We start from the raw sequence: 6,000 nt of genomic DNA on the forward strand, positions 1-6,000 counted from the left end.
GAACTCCAAGGACTTTCTTGAACAAATGTGAAAAGGGACAGAGGGGTAACCTTTTCCAGACGCACAGTTCAGTCTGATGCCTAGAGGCTGGCCCCAGCTTTTTGATGCTTCTATGGGCAGAACAGAGTGGGAGGAAAAGTTCTGGGATTCACCATAAAGCAGGAGGTTCAAGACCCATTTCTGCTCCTCTGTACCCCCAGTGTGTGTCCTTGCAAAAGTCACATCTCCTCTCTGAGTTTCAGGTTCTCACCTGCACAATAAGTGTGACAGTCCCTGTGGAGGGAACCCCAGCATTTTAGATCCAGGATGACTTGCTGAGGCAGGGTAAGCCAAGGGGTCTGGGCAGTCAAGCCTGGGTTCCCTGGATTCCCTCAGAGACCAGAAAGAGGACGGCAACGGGAGCTCAACCACTAAAACTAGGCACAAGGACCACAAGAGGCTGGCCTCCAGCTGTTCTCTGTTCAGAAACTTGCAGAGTCAGTGACTGAGGCCTCATAACCCCCAAATCTGCAACCTGTGTCTCCAGAGGCTGGGAGAAAGATAGTCTGGGGGGGCACTAAATGGTCCCCTGAGTGTGCCCTGTGGTGCCCATGCAGATCTGGCTGGTAGGGCTTCTTTCCAAACCTTCTAGAATTAGCCAAGCCTTTTCCAGTCTGCTCGGGCCCTCTGCTCCTTTTAGGCATCTTCTCCTGTTACTTTCACCACCCCTGAGGTCATCTATTTGGCTGTCTCTTTGGTGGGAGGGCAGTTCTACCCTACGTTTCTGATCCAACGGCCGTACTTGCACTTTGGAGATGTCCCAGAGTGTGGGACATCTCTGTGAATGTGAGTTCAAATCTCCTTCCTGTCACTTACTAGCTCTGTGGCTTTGGGCAAATTTCTTTGCCTCATTGATCCTCAGTTCTTTCACTGTAGTATGAAGGTTACTATAAGGATTAGAAGCATGATATATAAATTACCTGTAAAGTGCTTGGTGCACAGTAGGTATTCAAAATATGGGTTGCTGTTCAATTTCAGTTGTAACTAAAAGTACATTATAGTCTATGATGCCCTGTCCACGTTCAGGACCGTGCAGGAGGCCACACAGATGCATGTGGCATCATGCAACCATAAAGGTTAATCAAAGGTCATTCCATCTGAGGCCACCCTAGGGCAAGGCTTTAATCCTATATTTAGCCAAACCTCAGATTTCTGCCCAGAAAGCCTGAGCAGAGCACTCACCAGAACTTTGAGATCTCCAGTATCCCTTTCCAGCTGGGTAGGAAGAATAAACCCTGAGAGGAACTCACTGCTTTGAGGTTTCAGCCTGAGCTCCCAATCCTACAGGTGTCCAGGAGGAGAGGTGGCATACCCTAAATATTGAGGAAGAACAATAGTGATAGTGACCATCATGGCAGAAGGATCATTAGAGCAGGTTTAATAAAACGGGCCGGTATATGGATGCATATAGGTCTAATCCCATGCTCCCCGTGATGCTGCTCTGGCTGTTACTTTTCTTAGCAGCACTGACCCCACTGCAAAAACCTAAGTTCTGCAGAACATTGGGAAAAGGAAAGAGCCCCTCTCCTCAGCACTCCCATGGCTCTGTGTTCTCAAACGTGAGTCTTCATTTGCCAGGAGGGCACTAGAGCAGGGGAGGCAGCGGCCAAGCCTGGGCCAAGGCCATCTTGCCAAGTTCCTTGTCAATACCTGTTGACATTTCCCTGAGTAATTGTTCCAGGCACCTTGGTATATTTCTTCATATTACAGGGGCTCTATTGATTTTGTGGTTTCATGTGTGAAAGATCTAATCTTAATCCTCCATTGTTCATTTTCCTTAACCTTTCTTTTAATAACATGATAGGTAGGAAACCTATCAGAATGGAAATTGTTTCTGAGGTATGTTGTCATAAATACATGCCACAGATGGTTTTATTTTATGGGAGAAGCCATATTTTTTGAAATAATAATAATGATAAAATTTGTATGGTGTACGGCAGTTTACAAAGCACTTTCCCATATCAACTCATTTAATCCTGACAGCCATCCTGATAGGTAGGGGTTATTTTTTAATTTTGATTTATTTATTCTGTGAGCCTTTCCACAACATGAATTTTTATTACTATCTGCTGTGTCACAGATGAGGAACCTGCATTGCTCAAGGTGTGGAGTCAGGGTAATCTGCACTCAAATCCCAGGCCTGCCAAGTTGCCAGCATATAACCTTGGCCGAGGGGTTTAAATTTTCCATGGTTCATTTCTTCACCAACAAAATGAGCATTTTGCAAGGATTAATGATGGTGTGGGTAAACCAGCTGCACAGTACCTGCCACCAAGGAGAGGATCCATTACTGTTAGCTATTAATTAAAATAACAATATTAATTATTTGATAAAGATAGGATTTGAGCCAAGAGCTTTATGTCAAACTTCAGTTCTCCTTTGCTGGAGAGAAATTAGAGTTTCCTCTCTCTCTCTCTCTCTCTCTCCCCCCATCCTCATTTCTTTCCTTAATATTTAAAACTTCAGTGAATGACAATAAATCAAGGACTCTCAGGAGGACATCTGGAAGTTTCTATTGGTGCTGGGGGTGAGGAACAAGAGCCATCTGATAGATAGCAATGCCCTTGAGTCTTTCTATCTAGAGCAGGATTCCAGCCAGTGGGTTAGAAACTGGTAGCCAGTGGTGCATTTCTAGACCCTGGAAGCATCCTGCCTACACCTGGGCACTGCTTCAAGAAAGGCTGATGGGGCATGCAGTTGTTCTCACCATAGCTTGGACAAGTTACAAGAATAATGCACTTGAACCAAGGAAGCAGAGGGACTGGGCTTTTATTCCCAGCCCTGCCACACTCCCTAGTTGTGAGTCTTTGAGAAAGTAAGTTCCTTTATCCAGGCCTTGGCTTTCTCTTAAAAATAAAGTGTTCACCTGTAATTTGTATTTCCCAGCCCAAATTTACCTGGAACCTCCAAAATAATTTTAATTCTAATGCTTCCCCCATTTCCCATCCCAGAAAGGAGGGTGGGGAAGAAGGAGGCAGCAGGAGAGAGATGCGTAAAAGAAAGAAGAGATGCTCACGTGAGGAAGTTTTAGCTTGGCTGATTTCAGGGTTTCTCCTTGCTGTGTCACTGCTTTCTCTATGAGCTCTTAAATGTAATATTACTAAATAACATAGGTAAGTGGAAACAAGTACATCCCTAGCATCAAATGGCATTTTCTCTCCTCTCCTCTTCCTTCCTTGCTCTCTTCATGCCCCTCCCTTCTTTCCTTCCTTTCCTTTCTATGAGACAATGCTTTATTTTCTGATTTAAAGCCTGGGTCTCCACTGTTAAATCCTAAATGTCCAGACTTGTGCTACTTGGTACATGTCATCCCCTCTGTCTGGATGGACTTTCCACTTGGAACCCAATTCTCCATCTGATGAACTCACGTTCATCTTTCCAAGACTCATCTCAAATGTCACCTCCCTTATAACACCTTCCCTAACTATCCCAAGAAAAGGAACTACTTCCTCTTTTGGTCCCATAGCACTATCTGCATGACAGCATTTCTGACAATGAATTGTAATTCTGTAACCATCTTCCTCCACCTGTGCACTCCTTCAAGGAGAGCACCACATCCTTATTCGTTTGGCATCCTGAACACTTGTAGGATTGTTCTTCTTTTATGATACTGCTGCACTGGTAAGAATGCTAATAACCCTGTCAAGTGGCCTTGATTATTCACTGATTCACTTATCCATAGACTCAGGATATTTCATAGCATCGTAACGGGCATTACATGTACAGTATCATCCAACCTGTTCATTAGAAATTGGGGCTCAGAGAGGAAACTTACGGCAGGCTACCCACCTATGTGAAGCAGAGCTCCAAGTCAACTCCAGGACTCCTGATTCAGCTCCATGTCTTTCTCTCAGTTCTATGTGTTCAGTAAACCTTTGCCACTCACCTACTATGTGCGAGGCACTGAACGACGTGTCGTCGTCGGCAGCCGTCCGTCTCGAGAGACGATGGCGTAGCTTCCCGAGAGTCTATCTGCACCGCCGAGAATGGCTGTGCAGTCTGATTCGGGAGTGACAATCCCTGCCGCACTTGGTACAGGTGAAGGCAGATGACCGTTGTTGCTGCTGCTGACGCTGCTTCCGCCTCGATCTTTTCTGGACCGCCTCCTCGTTGCGCGCAGCCTCTGCACATGATGTACCTTGCCTGACCGCGAGCCTCCAGGCTAGGCGGTCGTCTGCTTGAACTTCCCATGTGTTGAGATTGATGGAGCATTGTGTCATGTCCTTTTTGCAGATGTCTTTGAACCGCAGTTTTGGGCGCCCTGTCGTCCTCTTGCCTTCTGCTAGCTCGCCGTAGAGGAGGTCTTTGGGGATACGGCCTGCATCCATTCTTTTGACATGGCCGAGCCACCTGAGGCGTCTCTCGCTAAGAACTGCATGCAAACTGCTCATATTGGCTCGCTTCAGCACCTCGGTGTTGGGGACCTTATCCTGCCAGGCGACATGCAGGACGCGTCGCAGGCACCTCATGTGGAAGCTGTTGAGTTTCCTTTCGTGCCTTGCGTAGGTGGTCCACGTCTCGCTGCCATAGAGGAGAGTGCTGAGTACGCAGGCTTGGTAGATGCGCAGTCTGGTTTTCTCAGTGAGGCTGGAATTGTTCCACGCCCGCCGGTTCAGTCTGGCCATAACTGTGGCTGCCCTGGCGATTCTCCGGTTGACCTCCAAGTCGACTGACAGAGAGCTCGAGATGGTGGACCCGAGGTAAGTGAAGTCGTTGACAACCTCCAGGGTGTATCCGTCGATGGTGATGCATGGGGGAGTCCCCGTGCCTTGAGCCATAACATTCGTCTTCGTCAGGCTGATGGCTAGTCCGAACTCCTTGCATGCGTGGGAAAGGCAAGTGACTAGCTGCTGGAGTCCCCCTTCGGAGTGTGATGTCAAAGCTGCGTCGTCGGCGAAGAGCATCTCACGGATGAGCACCTCTTTGACTTTGGTCTTGGCTCGTAGACGGGCCAGGTTGTAGAGCTTGCCATCGGATCTGGTGTGAATGAAGACACCCTCACTGCAGTCCTTAAAGGCGTATTGGAGGAGCATGGAGAAGAAGATTCCGAACAGCGTAGGCGCGAGGACGCAGCCCTGCTTTACTCCGCTGCTGACTGGGAAGGCCTCAGAGGTTGCGCCGTTGTAGGACACCGTGCTGTGCATGTTGTCGTGAAAGGACATGACCACAGCAAGCAGATGTGGTGGACAGCCAATCTTCCGTAGCAAGCTGAAGAGACCGCTTCGACTGACCAGATCAAACGCCTTCGTGAGGTCGATAAAGGCGAAGTAGAGTGGTTTATGCTGCTCGTGACACTTCTCCTGCAGCTGGCGTAGGGAGAAGATCATGTCCACTGTTGATCGGCCAGCTCTGAAGCCACACTGGGACTCTGGGTAGACGCGGGAAGCAAGGGTCTGCAGGCGGGCAAGAGCGACCCGGGCGAATACTTTGCCGACGACGCTGAGGAGAGAGATGCCCCGGTAGTTGTTGCAGTCGCTGTGGTCTCCTTTGTTCTTATACATGGTGATAATGTTGGCATCTCTCATATCCTGGGGGATGTAACCCTCCTTCCAGCAGCGACAGAGTAGATGGTGGAGCGGCTGTAGCAGGACTGGTTTCCCGCTCTTTAGGATTTCTGGAGGGATTCCGTCGCTTCCTGGTGCTTTCCCGCAAGCGAGGCGGTCGATGGCTTTGCTGAGCTCTGCCGCAGTAGGTGGGGTGTCTAACTCCTCCATGACTGGTAGGTCTGGGATGGCGTTAAGAGCAGTGTCTGTTACGGTGTTCTTCGTTGCGTACAGCTCGAGGTAGTGCTCGGTCCACCGCCACATTTGCTGTTCCTGGTCAGTGATGACCTCACCTGTCTTGGACTTAAGGGGGGCGATCTTGGAGGGGATTGGGCCTGTTGCCTTCTTGATACCCTCATACATTCCTCGTGCGTTGCCTATATCGGTGGCTTCCTGAATGCTTCTGCACAGGTTTAGC

This window comes from Furipterus horrens, unplaced genomic scaffold (genome assembly GCF_987537825.1).
Source record: "Furipterus horrens unplaced genomic scaffold, mFurHor1.1.pri manual_scaffold_3, whole genome shotgun sequence".
In the NCBI taxonomy this organism is placed as follows: Eukaryota; Metazoa; Chordata; class Mammalia; order Chiroptera; family Furipteridae; genus Furipterus; species Furipterus horrens.